This window comes from Oreochromis niloticus, linkage group LG16 (genome assembly GCF_001858045.2).
Source record: "Oreochromis niloticus isolate F11D_XX linkage group LG16, O_niloticus_UMD_NMBU, whole genome shotgun sequence".
Taxonomy (NCBI): Eukaryota; Metazoa; Chordata; class Actinopteri; order Cichliformes; family Cichlidae; genus Oreochromis; species Oreochromis niloticus.
Window position 1 is genome coordinate 20,607,843 of NC_031987.2, and position 13,743 is coordinate 20,621,585.

General features: G+C 41.6%; 1 protein-coding gene across 3 annotated transcripts in view; it reads left to right on the plus strand.

Annotated features, from left to right (window-relative positions):
- Window positions 1–1,709: 1,709 nt before the first annotated feature.
- sytl5 (synaptotagmin-like 5) overlaps window positions 1,710–13,743 on the plus strand; it is a 45,935-nt gene continuing 33,901 nt past the window's right edge. For all 3 annotated transcript variants that reach the window (XM_005457847.3, XM_005457850.3, XM_005457849.3), the window contains exon 1: window positions 1,710–1,893. The gene's annotated coding sequence lies outside the window, so the exon portion shown is untranslated. The remainder of the gene's footprint in view (window positions 1,894–13,743) is intronic.

Sequence of the window (13,743 nt, forward strand, 5' to 3'; positions counted from 1 at the left end):
TAAAGGATGACTGGCAGGAAGTTATAGCCCTGGTCAAACCTATCTCTACATTTAACAGACTGAGAGAGACTCAGTATAAGATTTTTTATAGACTACATATCACTCCTGTTGTTTTGCACAAGACAAATCTCTCTCTCTCTCTCTCTCTCTCTCTCCCCCTCTCTCTCTCTCTCTCTCTCTCATCTGTGCATTAAGTGCCATTCTGATTGGGAAGGAGCATCAATTGATTTCCAAGTTCTGGACAATCATTTCCGAGGAACATAATGGGATATTTAAAATAAAGATAAAATGTTAAAATCCTGGTGTTTTCCTCTTAAGCCTCCCCTCCCTACCCACAGCACATTAAAGCCTTCTGGAGAAGTTCCTTGTAATTGCCAGAAAGTGTATTTTACACAGTTGAATCAAAGCTTCTGAGCCAAGTGTTACCCTTTGTTACCGGGAATGAAAGACTACACACAACTTTGTTTTGTGTGTGTGTGTTAAACTGTTTGGTGTTCTTTGATAAAACTTAAGAACAGGTATTGGGGGAGAAACAAAGAAGAATAATTAGAATAATTATTAGACTGATCATTTTTTATTTTTACAGATAGCATTTTGCTGTGCACACTACCAGGAGTTGTCATATTCAAGAACTTGGCTTTCTTTGGAGTTGCCTACTTGTAAAACAATCATACTGCATTATTTTCATTTGCTTAATGGTATGATGGCTAAACATCCATCCATTATCTTCCTCTTATCTGACCTTGGGTCACTTTTTGCAGCAGGGTAAACAGGATGTTGTTGATGCCCTTCTTCAGCAACACTTTCCAGTTTCTCCTGCAGGATTCTGAGGAGTTCCAATGCCAGATGAGATAAATGACCTTCCCAGTTGGTTCTAGATCTAACCCAGGGTTTCTTCCAGGTTGGGCAGCTCCTTCTGAGCCAAATGAGCAGCGACTCTACTCGGCACCATCTCTAAGGCTGAGCCTAGCAATGAAGGCTGGGCTGTGGGCAAAGGTGGGTGTCTGGGCATGTTGACCCCCAGTTTCACAGACTGGCAAAAAACATTTGTTAACTTTTTCAGATTTGTTGCAACATTTTTAATTTGATTAAATTATTATCCAGTCATATCTCTAACCCCTTGAAATGATCCCAGTAGGTGTTCTTTTTTTAAACGAGTTACTATATTAAAGAGTTCACTTCCATTTTGCGGCTGATTGCTCAGTGTGTTGAACAAAAACAGACAAATACAGCTGCTTAGTGTGTTGATAGATGAGTCAGATTGTGTTTGACATTTTAAATGTAACCAGAAATCCTTTTTATTCCAGACTCGTGCAGTGTTGACTAAAAGGTGTGCGGCACACAGACATAAACAAGTTGTGTGCCTTGTTAATATTCATTTGTGTGTTTTATCCAAAGATAATCAACCCCCCCAGTCCTTTCTGAGACTAGTAGATAAACAGTCACTCTACAGCAGGCATCTCCTGCGGCCATTACCACAGAAATACAGACTCCCAGAGGATGCCAGCAGGGAAATCCATAATACATAATGTACTAGCAGTGACAAGAGGGAGTTTCCCTCAGCCTAGATCTGCACTGCAGTGTGCGCTTTATGAACCGACTTGCCCTTTAAAGTTTAATTTATACAGACAATAAGAAGAAAAAGAATAAATGTCGCATTGTCAGAAAAGAGCCATTTCTCTGTCTCTCTCTCATTCACACACACACACACACACACACACACACCACGCCCCCTCCTGTCGGGAACACCCTGGCTGTGGATCTCTGCCTTCAGACGGTGCTGAGGTGCACCGACAGGCTCTCAAACGGTTCATGATTCTCGGGCTGACTCCGCAGCCGGCCGTGCTCACCCCCCCTCCGGACCCTCACCGCCGTGAAAGGCGGGCACACCAGGTAAGACACCGCCGCTCTGCAGGTCAGCCGGCAGCGCTCCGGGACGCTGAAACACCAGCGCGTTTCCTCCTGCATACGGCACATATGGTCAGCCGGTGCAGCTTGTTCGCAGTTCCTGATGTTTTATTTGTGCCCTTTCCTTGTTTTGCGGGGACGAAAGAGGAGGGGAGGGGGCTCTCTCCGTCCACCATCACGACCACGACCTCAGAGGACTGAGCACACATCAGTGGGTCCAGACAGCCCCGCTTCTTACCTAAAGTTAGGCGCGTTTGGGCAGGTGCATTGCAGCAGAAAGCTGGTATTTCCCTTCTTGCCTCCGCTGATTTCGACGGTAGATTTACCTGTTCGTTAATTTAATAACCTGTTGAGAATGTGTTGCACTGCTGAACTTGTTCCAGGCGACCGAAGAGCTGTTAAAGATGATGTGAAACATAAATAAAGCGCAAACAGTGCGTGTTTAGATCAAGTGATCTGAGCTGGGTTTGATGTGACAAGAAGTGACCGTGTAACGCTGTTGTTTCTTCCTATTCTTCTTAAAATAAATCGAGTTTTAGCCTAATTAGTGATAACCTTGTCCGCGGAGTCACCAGGATATCCCACCAGGGCTTTTCATGGGGGTTTCACCGTAAAGGTGACAGGCGCACAGCAGTGGCCTCGGGATGCTGCTGAATGTATGGAGGCTAGGCTGGTTATCTGACACAGTGCTCATTGTACTCTGGCTGCACTGATAAAGAAACAGGCTGACCTCATTCTGCTGTTCAGAGGTGGGTTTTGCTTCAGATGAGCAGAGGTGCATGTGGGTGATCCAGAAATGAGAAGTTCTTCCTCCATTTGGTGGTTGAAATGTTATCAGCTGCAGGATTTCAAACCCTCTGCTCAGCTACCAACAAGAAAACATGATGTATGCAGGATTTATTTATTAATATTTTATGCTTGGTTGGCTTTCTATTCCATCAATTTGGGGCCTCAGCCGTGGAGAATAAGTAATCATCTGTGACTCAAAAGCATGTTTGTGTGTTTTTGTTTTGGGATACAAAATGACAGAAAATTGAGGAAAAAGTGGCAAAAAGGATGTTTTCTGATTGCCTTGTTTTGTCTGAATCAACAGCCTAATAGTGAGCTTTCACTTGAGAATAGTTCATTTTTGCATCAGTGATTTAGGCTCCAGAGTGAATTATTTGTTAGTAGATAGTATTTTTTTTTAAGTGCAAAGTAATTTTTGATTTAGAGAGGATGAAGTTGAATACTTTTTGAAATATTCAAGCAACAAGAAATCACCTAATGGTATTTACGTAACTGGTGAAAAAAAACCCATTTTAATGTTTCTTTCTCGTGTAAATCAAAATAACAGTTTTTTTTTAACTTGTCACTCGTTTGAATTTGCAATATTTGATTAAAAAATACTAATAATTTGAAGCACTGATTGAAATGAGGTGCAAGTTTACTCCTTAGGTCAGACATGTGGGCTGATCCATAATTAAATTGTATTTACTTTTCTTGTTTGGCCCCAAGTGTTAAATCTTAGCAGCCAGTATAATGTGAAAATAGAAAAGGCCAATTCAACTTTCCCAAGTGGCTCTTAGACCTCAGACAGGGTTGGCTGCTGTCCAGAGTGGCTACTTAACACTGACAAAGCAGATTCAGACGAGAACAGGCAAACGTTTTCATCTGTCAGCCCCGTCCACTGAGTAGATTTAAACAACACTGCTCAGCTAATGAGCTCATATATTGCATAATTTTTATTATGAACCCCTAAAAGCCGATGTGAAAGATGCAAAATGTACACTGCTGTTTCCTTCATAAACAACAAGCCATTGCAGTGTAAGAAAATATCCTGCCGTGCTGTAATTTGTCATACTGACGCTTCCCCAAATTGGTTCATTCGGCTCCTCTAAGCAATAGGTGCGGTTATCAGCTGAGGCTGTTGTATCGTAGTCTCGAGCAGGGTGCCTCGGTGATGATAACCGAACCTTCATGCAGCACACCCGCTGTGGGGGTTGAGAGGGGAACAAATGGGCGAATAAAGAATGAGAGAAGCAAGCGAATGTTGGGATTCCCTGATTTCTTAACACAAAGGCAGAGGAGCTCATCCAGTAGTGCAGAAAGAATCCCTGGGGATTGCAGTCACACAGCATTAGAGGTCTCCGGGATCTGCCGGCACAGGATAGAGGAGCGTGTGCGTGCATTTGTATGTGTGCACATACATGCCTTCTTATAACAGACACTGCAGGCTGCAGCCGAATGTGCCAGACTGATACTTGTGTGCTGCAAATCCAAAACCTCTGCTTAAAGTTTGAGCCAGAGTGTGGCTCTTTCTATCAGATTGACTTGAGACAAAACTATTATACCACAAATATGTCATACTTTCTACAAAGTCGTATTTCAAAAAGCAAACTAGACAGCTACACCACCTTTGTGTAGCTGTCTAGATTGCAGCATCTGACTAGCTCATGCTGCGCTTGTGGTTGATGCTCGCAGCATTGTTGTGAGGTGTGAGATCTTGTTGTTGTTACAGATAAAAAAGGTGAAGCTTCTCAGGAAGGATGGCAAAATGTTGCTCAGTGCAGGATTTAAGCCTCAATCTAAACTTGGTGTGGTCATAATCATTTTTATTTTTAATTTTTTATATGAGATATTTTCTGGAGTCTGAGAGCCAAAGTCCTCTGATTTCGTTCGCTTGCTTCCATTCTTTTCCATTTAACCAATTCAGGGTCCTGAGGGAGGGGAGGGAGGGTTTTTGGAGACTATCCCAGCTACCATAGTTCGAATCGAGGGGTACACCCTGGACAGGTCGTTAGCTTGTCGCAGTGCTAACACAGAGAGACAGACAACCATTCACACTCACATTCACACCGATGGGCAATTTAAAATCACCAGTTAAACTAACGTCACTAACTGCATGTCTTTGGACTGTGGGAGGAAGCTGGAGTGAGGATTTCTTACGCTGTATGATAAAATGTTCAAGTTGAATGTTATAGTAATGGATAAAAGAAGAGTAGCTAAGCCTCACACCTGACTTGCTGTATCCATAAAATATTTAATTAATTCCCTTGGCTTTGTCCATAAACTGTATATAAAAGATGGCCATGGCTTCTGTCTTCAGAAAGTGTCTTAAACAAACATTCGGTTTATGTCTGTGGGTGAAAAACAACATGTGATCTTCTCTAGGCTGTATCGTCATATAGTCCCTTTCATGTGATCACCAGTAACTGATGCTGTTGTCACTGGGGCAGGTAAGTGGAACGGGTTAATGTATACTAGTTAATGGAACTATATCCACCCACCATAATGCATACTGCACACCAGGGAGTTTATTTCCTCCATTTATCTCCTTCACAAAGCGAACAGCAGATGAGCCTTGTTCAGACAGCATCGAGCGATTGGGCGTACCGTAATTAGTGACCTTAAGTGGATGGATATGAGCTCAGTAGTTAAAGCAATGTTAACCTTTGTGTGACTTTTGTTTTCCTTAAATTTTCCTCTTTAGGACTAAATTTATACTAATGTGTTCAAGACTTTCTTTGTAAAATGGCTTCCTGTCGCTTCTCTCTCTTCACCCTGCCCTCGCTTTACAGCATCACGCACACAAAGCTCTAGTGAAACCAGAAGTTTAGGAGAGGACATAAAGTTAATGTCTCTTCGAATGGTCAGTTTTATTCACCTCTGTTTTAATATAATGGATTTAATTTAAGTGGAGTGGAGAGCATGGATTTGGGAGATGGTGGCATGAAGCTTGAGGAAGGCAGAATAAACTTGATATGAGCCGAGTAATAACAATATGTCATGCATTAATATTCTTCACCCACACATGTCTGACTTAACAGTTATTTTAAATTTTTTCCGTATTCTATTAACACAATGGGCCTAAAATCACACAAAAAACATAAAATCTGGCTAAATACAGTCTATGGTTTTGTTTTTTGTAACAGCTTGTTACCAGATTGAAACAGATATAAACAAACAGTGAACTGATTTCTTGCAGAAGGGTTCGTGATAGATTTTATTTTGATACAGTCTTTTCTTTTAATTTTACCAGTTTGTTAATGTCTCATACTTGCAGTCCCCAATATTTCAAGCTTCATCTGTCTGTTAATGAGACATATGAATGAGGTGGGGCTAAAAATACATAATGTACTTGCAGTTTCCTAGAAAGCCTGGAAACTTGAAATCCTTTATTTGTAGTTGTTATTCTCCGCCTTTGTAGGGAAGCCTCTTTGCCTCTTAAACGACGTCTCTCTGCATTGTTCATTTACTCATATTTTCACAGATGTCTTAAAGAATTATGGAGATTCACACATCGAACTGTCTTCCTTTAAAGCGCGAGTCATATTGAGTTTAAGCTTGGTGCACAATTACATTCAGATTAACTGCTGATGCCTGAGATGCTGAAACAAAGCTCCTCCATGCTGCTGCACTGAATGTCTGATCTCTGTAGTGCAGTGTTGTGCGGGGTTTCCCTCCCTCCCACTCACTGATGGCGCTCTCATCCAAAGCCCTCCAAACGCGTGCTGCTTGCCCGTTTGGTATGCAGCCTATAGCCCCGCGTGGCCTCAGAGATGCACCGCATCCCTGTTCAATCACAGCAGCAGCAAGGCAATCAGTAGGCAACCTGTCCAAACAACAACCCCGCGGATGTGGGAGGGGAGGGAAAAAGCATCTCGACAGCAGAAATGTAATTTGGAGGCAGTGCTGAGAGAAAGGGCTCAGTTGAGTAATAGATTGCTGGTCAGGGAGTGATGCCTCACTGTCGCCCTCCATAAACCTTGAATGTGTGGACATATGCCTCTGTGGGCGCTGCAGTGGGATGATGGGACACTTGAGCCTAAACACAGTGTGCACACACACGAACACTGAAAATGCCCCTTTTTTATTTAAAGTTGTATCCTTATCTTAGTGTTTCACAGCACTCAGCATGCTGACCAGGATGTGCCAGTGAAAAAATCAACCCAGCACGGTGTACATGTAACACGGGCATTAATTAAATTCATTGTTGACATTTCGTGCACATTAAGGTGTTTAATCATAAGTATTTTAACCAGCTGCAGTGACGTGAATGGATGTGAGGAATTAATGGAAATGTGCAATAAACCTGGGCTGTGAAATGACTGCAGAGTTATGAATGATGAATGGAAAACTACTGATTAAAAAGCACTGTATGTTTGAAAACCAACAAATGGGGTATTACAGAGTTGAATGACTGTTATTTATCATTTAATTATTTGGCATTTTGCTTGTAAAATGTGGTCCAGTTAAATGGAAATCAACTGGATTTGAGCTTTAGAGTTAAATCTTGATATTTGGATGCTAGGAGTCGACTTTTTCTTCCTAAAATCTACTGTGACATGCTGTTAAAATCTATTAGTAAAGTAACTTTTTGACAATGGAGCCAATAATCAAAAGAATTGAAACTCCCAATACAGGCTAGCTGCTAAGCTCTAAGCAATGTTTACCTGCTGCTGAAGAAAAAGGCGAGGTTTTATATTTCATCTGGTCAACAAGGACGTTTATCAGAATGAGACAGGAGGTCACTGCCTTTATGCCGTCATCGTCATAACAGACGGCGACTCACAGGTGTAGGATTATAACATAGTCCTCGTTGCTGTGTACATTTGAATCATGTAATCCTGAACATTAATCAGAAGTTTCGGTTCAATTTTCCACCGACCTCACCCATATTTGTCGACAAGGGCAAAGTCCGTATTGGTTTTGTTGGTTCTGAGAAATGCGTTGATTCGGGAAAAAATGTGTTAGTTCAAAGAAATGCAGTTGTGTTTTTGTTTTGTGTCTTTAGTAGTCCTCTTCTTACATTAAGCTCAGACCATGATGGAGTTTTTAATTCGTTTGAGCACATTAAATTAGCTGTTTTAGTTCCTCCAATGACATTACAGTGCATTGACATATATTTTTATATGTTACAACACATCCAGTGCGGCGTGATATCAAAAGTTTCATAAGTTAGAGATTATTAAATATTTGACTAATAATTTGTAGACTTCAGAGATCATTTGCTAACACATAGTTAACCTTGGCTCACTTTCATATCCATGCAGCTGGAGATTCACGTGGGTGTGAATGTTGGTTTGTCTACTGAATAAAATACAGAAATAGTTCTTCATAGATCATCCTGATATAATACTGGAAATGTGTTGGTGAGCAGGCTTTGAAAGGCTTCTAGTTGTTCTTCAAGCTGCCTGCTAATTACAGTAGCCTGCTTATGAGCAGAACCTAGCTCACATTAGGTTAGTATGCTGGGCCCTAGTCACGCAAACCTAGAGACTGGTTGGCAACTGCCTGGCAACCACTGGATGCTAGGAAAAAAACTTACTTGTGTAGACCCTAGAGACCAGTTTGTGACCCACTACTAATCATGGGACACTAGAAAAAAGTTGCATTTCCCAATCTGTAGTTGGCAAGTGTTTGCTGGAGGTTGCTGGCAGTTAGGTGAAATTTTCACAAAGAGGTAAATGGCGATACACCAAAAATCTACTTGTGATTGCTTTGGTTGCTGGCAGATTGCCGTCATCACCTGTAGTTTGTATAGAAAACGCCAACTACTCGCCAACCAATCACTAAGCGCCAGTGCAATGCGAACCTGAAATGACAGTTTGCAGTTAAAGTAAAAGTTGCATGTTTGGAAATGCGTTCATTTTAAGTGAAAGCACAGCTCGAGTCTTTGTTTCCAGTTTGCGTATCAAGTTTTGTTACTGCTTGGTCGTTACAGCTGTTTGCAGACAAATTCCCATCTTCCATGCAAATTACAGGCGACCGTGGGAATCTGTTAGTGACCACAGCAATCACAAAGACATTTTTTTCCTCTTTGTGCCCTATTTCAACTAGCAACAGACAGTAACCTCCAGCTTTCCAACAAGTCGAGGACTACACTTTTTCCCACGTAACTGAGGCTTTAGACCATGAGAACCTTGAGTGACGCATTGCTATACATCTATAATCTATAAGAAGTCTTCTAATAGAAGATCCCCAGTCCAACCCGAGGGGGAAAACAAAACGCTTTGGGGTTGCATCAGCCAGTTTAGCTGCTGTTAAAAATCTGCCAAATCAAAGTTCCCAGTCTTGTGTCTTGAATTTTTGTACTAATTTGAAGTCTCCCATTCCTTCTGGCAGCTTTAGTCTCGCCTTATAATAGTGCAAAGTGATGTTTCACAACACGACACCCTTTTGTAAAAATGAGTAATCCACAAATTAAGCACAATTACAGCAATATAAGGCATGAACAAACCTGTTAGAAAGCGTTATCAAAGAAGCAGCTAATTGCGAGTTGGAGGAGCATCTTTGAACCTCAAAACGAAACCTTTTTCCAGCCTATGTGAGAAATCAGTAATTGTCTGTGGTTGCTCTGAAATGCAGAGCAGGATGCCCTTTCTGTCAAAACGTCCTGTGCTCTAAATATTGGTTGCTGCATGCTAATTATTTTGCAGAAGCAGTTGTTTTGGCTCCTTGCCTGGATTTTCCACAAGCATGTGGGATGCCAGGAGCTGGCATATAGAACAGAAAATGTTTTGTTCCATTTCAGATGAATGTATGTCATGGCCATTAACAACATAATCCCTAGCAAAATTATAAATGCATGCTCTGACACGTTACGGGGATAAATAACATCCAGCAGTGCTTTAAATCCGGAGGATTCAGGTCCCACCTGTCTGTCTAAAACAGCAGTTTGTCTTTGCTGGAAGATCTTTATTCATCGATCTGCTGTGGAGGCTCTGCCAGCCCAGACGCTTAACACTGAATTTCATTGTGCATCTGTCTAGATTTTCCAGTTATGCTAATGTACCAGCATACAGCGCAATACAGCCGAAATGATGCAGGGCTTATCATACGAATTTTCATAATCCATTAGCATCTGCCCAGCCTTAAATTACACATGCTGTTCAGTTGTTACGCTGTGATTAATACTAATGCTGCTATGAACATGTACGCACGCACACATGCAGAGGATCTCCCTTCTGTCCATTAGCTTGTAGTGTCTTGAAAAGATGAAGGAAAGTACAATTTGGTTGTACTGGAGTGTTATGAAATATTCAACCATGTTAGTGAAGGGAACTGGTTTAACCCAAACATTTCTCTCACTCCTCTCCTCTCAAAGAAGAAGCAGCACTGGCAGCAGAAACTGGGTTAATGAGATCCCGCCTCAATCTAAAAGCTCTTGTCTCTTGTTCTTTAAGTGTTCGCGCACTGGCAGCATGCAAATCAATTTCATATCTGACTATGTAAAGTTTTCTTGAAGCATAAAGACAACATTTTTAAATCTTAGTTTAATCTGTTCTTTAAAATCTGCCCCCCCCCCCTCCCCCCCCCTCATCAGAGGGTATGATGGCAAAGAGTAAAAGTAAAGATTTCAGACTCTCTGCAGTGAAAATCTTTGTTTATCCAACAAACAGACTTCCTGCACTTGAACCGTCTCACAGTTTCTAAACAGTGCCAGATTCGAGGAACAGGCGGCAGACTGTGGCTTCAGTTCTGGACAATTTCACTGCTGCTTTCCAGTCCTGCCAGAATAAACTGGCAGCTTTCACACTGCAGACATGAGAGCCGCTGATCATACTGAAGACTGAAGGACCAAATGGCATCTCTGTCACTGACCACGCAGAATCTAAGGAAACAAACATAATAATACAGGTTGAATCATTATTTTGATTTACATCAGAGGCCTGTCTTATTTCAGCAGGTGTTTTACACGTCTGACGGTGTAGTTGTGAGTACTTTTTTAAATTGGGCGCTTTTTGTTTTGTAAAATCTTCTCCTCCCATTTATAGAACCATTCTCTAAATTAAGTCTTGTAAATGGGTATAAATGTTGACGTCATGCACTTTTATAAAGCAAGAGAAGTGCAAACAGATCAATTTGCAGATGTAATTTAGTTTTACAGGCTTTGCAGTGTTTGCAGCTGTTAGTTCTTGGTTTTACCCTTTAAAAAAAATCATATCTTGTTGATTTCAGTCACTCTGAGGTCATTCTAGGGGCAAGCTGGATTCTTCTTGTCAATGTGATGCTGCAGATTCATTCAGAACTGGCAGTAACAATTTCAATTAAAATGAGAGCTTTTTGTCAGAGTTTCATTCCGAGTCTGTGCTGCTCATAAAACTTCTTCCATTGTTCATATGGGCTGTCTTCTGTAATATGACTGCTAGCTGCATTGTGTTGACATGGTGTATTATTGCTTACGGTGCATTGTGTGCAGCCCACACACTATAAACCAACTCTTTTCCCTCTCGTCTTGTTGTTTACCTTCAAATGTCTTAAGTGTTCAGTACACCGTTCACTGTAAACATGACAGCTCTTTTTGTGTCCTCTTGTATAAGACAAGACCTCAAAAATACACCCATATCAGCTTCAGTGTAGATTACCAAACAAAATTGCAGTTGCTCCAACAATTACAAAGCACTCCATCTTTGTTCCTGCATGAATCAGATGGAGGAGGAAGTGAGTCATCAAGCTGAACGAGGATTCCTGTTGGGTTTGGTTGGCCTGTGGGACTCCAGATGCAGTGCGGCGCTGGCTGAACAGCTGAAGCAAAAACCTAACTGCGTGAGGCCAGTGTCAGCCTAAAAGCAAATCTGGCAAACCGTAAGGTGACTCAGGAAAGGAACATGATACAGTGTACAGTTGGAAACTTTGAGGATTCCTCAATCCCACTGACATACCTTCTGTAGTGTAAGCATGACCCAGGAAAGGGGGGATGGCTTGCCCATCACTGGGGAAAAGCTCACTGAGGTAGTTAAACCTCTCCTCATAGCAGGGCCCCTGGGGGTGGATGATTCAGCCTGAAGTTCTGGATGCTGTGGTCTGTCTGCATGGAGGTCTGAGGTGGTGGTGGTGCCTATTTTTAACAAGTGGTGCTGGAGGTATGGTACAATTACAGAGGGGATCATACTCCTCAGCCTCCCTGGAAAGGTCTGTGCCAGGGTATTGGGTAGGAGAGTCCGTAAATTAGTCAAACCTTGGCTTCAGGAGGAACAATATGGTTTTTTGTCCTGATTGTGGAATGCTGGAGGAGCTGTTAGTTTTAGGCAACAGTAATCACAATGCTGAGATGAGGAGAAGAAAGGTCCTTTGTTTTAGTTTGATTTGTATTTCTCTCACAAACCGCTGTGTTTTTAAGGTATTCTGCACTCCAATCAAGGCTTTTGAGGTCAGAACACTTGGTGTGCATTAAAGGTAAAAACCTGGTGTAAGTATCTTTCCCTTTGAAGTCCAGATGGGCTTTTCTCTTCCTGGAAGTCTTTCATTTTACCAGCAACACCTAACAGCACAGCACAATAATCATGACCAATTTTCTGGCTCTGTCTCTTCTGCGGTTTCTCTGCTGGTTTGTTTTGGAGGATAAACAGCCTTTTCCTGAGCTCACGCTGCCCTTTTCCTCTTAATTAGCAGGTGAAATGACACAAGCAACCTTTCAGCACAAGGACAAGCAGCCTTCAGATAAGAGTGATGCCCGAGAGTTCAGTGAAGGTGAAAAGAAGAAAAAATGGAAGGAGGAGTGCAGGGAGATTAAGAGAGCACAGTTGACGGGGGGTTGAGAGAGGGTGTGGGGGGATAAGACTTTTTTTCCTTTTTTTTAGAGGAACTGTCTATGCTGGTTTGTTTTTCCTATTTTCTGCTCCATTGAGCCTGGCAGGGAACTGTGGAGGCCTGCAGGCTTGATAGGTCATTACAGAGGACGGCTCTGCTGCGAGTTGTAATGTTACAGCGGCTGTGACATGTGTGCTTCATGGCTGTAAGGGCAGCGCTTTAAATGTTGGTCAAGGATTGGTAGCAAATGTGTTAAACATCGGTGGCTTGTATCCTAACTGTGAAAGGCGGCCATGGAGGAAATCTCTTTTTTTCTTTTCAGTAAGTCAAGAAAGGAAATTTTTTTCAAATATTAATCCGAAATATCACAAGTCAAACTTTCAAACCAATGTTTTTCTTTTATTATCTGCATATTTTATGCATTCTAGGTAGCATTTTAGCAATGCAACTAACTGTAATAATTTTATTTCAGTAAAAAAAAGCTCATCTGGTGTCTACTAACATAATGTAATATATAAACTATACAAATTGCTGACATGCTCTCACTCAAAGCTTAAGCTGTTAAATGAAGGATGGCAGAACACCATAACAAAAAGTAAGCTTACCATTGTTTTTATTTTTTTTAATATGAGTTGTCCTTCTGGTAATGGACTTCTCGTTTGTCTGTTTGAACAAAATGCTGCCACAATGTCAATTTCCTTCTTAAGTGTCATTGAGTTTGGAGCTGACTCAGAGTAAACATTCACTAAGCTAATAGTCACTTTAAGTTTGAGTGAACTCTGGTTTCTCAGCAGTAGCTTGTTCCTCCTGCTGCCAAAGATAATGGCGGAGTCCTGAAAGACAATTGATGTTGGGTTAGATCTTCTTACCCAAGTAATTCTGACAGCAGTCGGATCCAAGAGAAATTGCTCAAACAGTAAACATTAGAGCAGATAACCGTTCATCTACAGCCCTAGTATAAAGAGGCAGAAGATGGAAAACCTCATATAAACTCTATAAACTCTAGACAGCTTTATTAGTTATACCTTGCAAGTACTCAGTTAGACCCCATTTTGCTTTCAGAACTGTCCTAATTCTTTGTGATACGAATTCAACACAGTCCTGGACACACTTCTCAGAGATTTTGGTCTATAGTGGCATCATACCGTCACACACTGGCTGCAGATTTGTCTGCTGTACATCCACTACTTGATGTCACGTCAAAGATGCTTTACTGAATTGAGATCTGGTACTAAATGGAGGCTATTTGAGTAAAATGAACTCATTTTTATGTCCAAGAAACCAATTTTAGATGATCTGAGCTTTGTGACATGGTGCGTT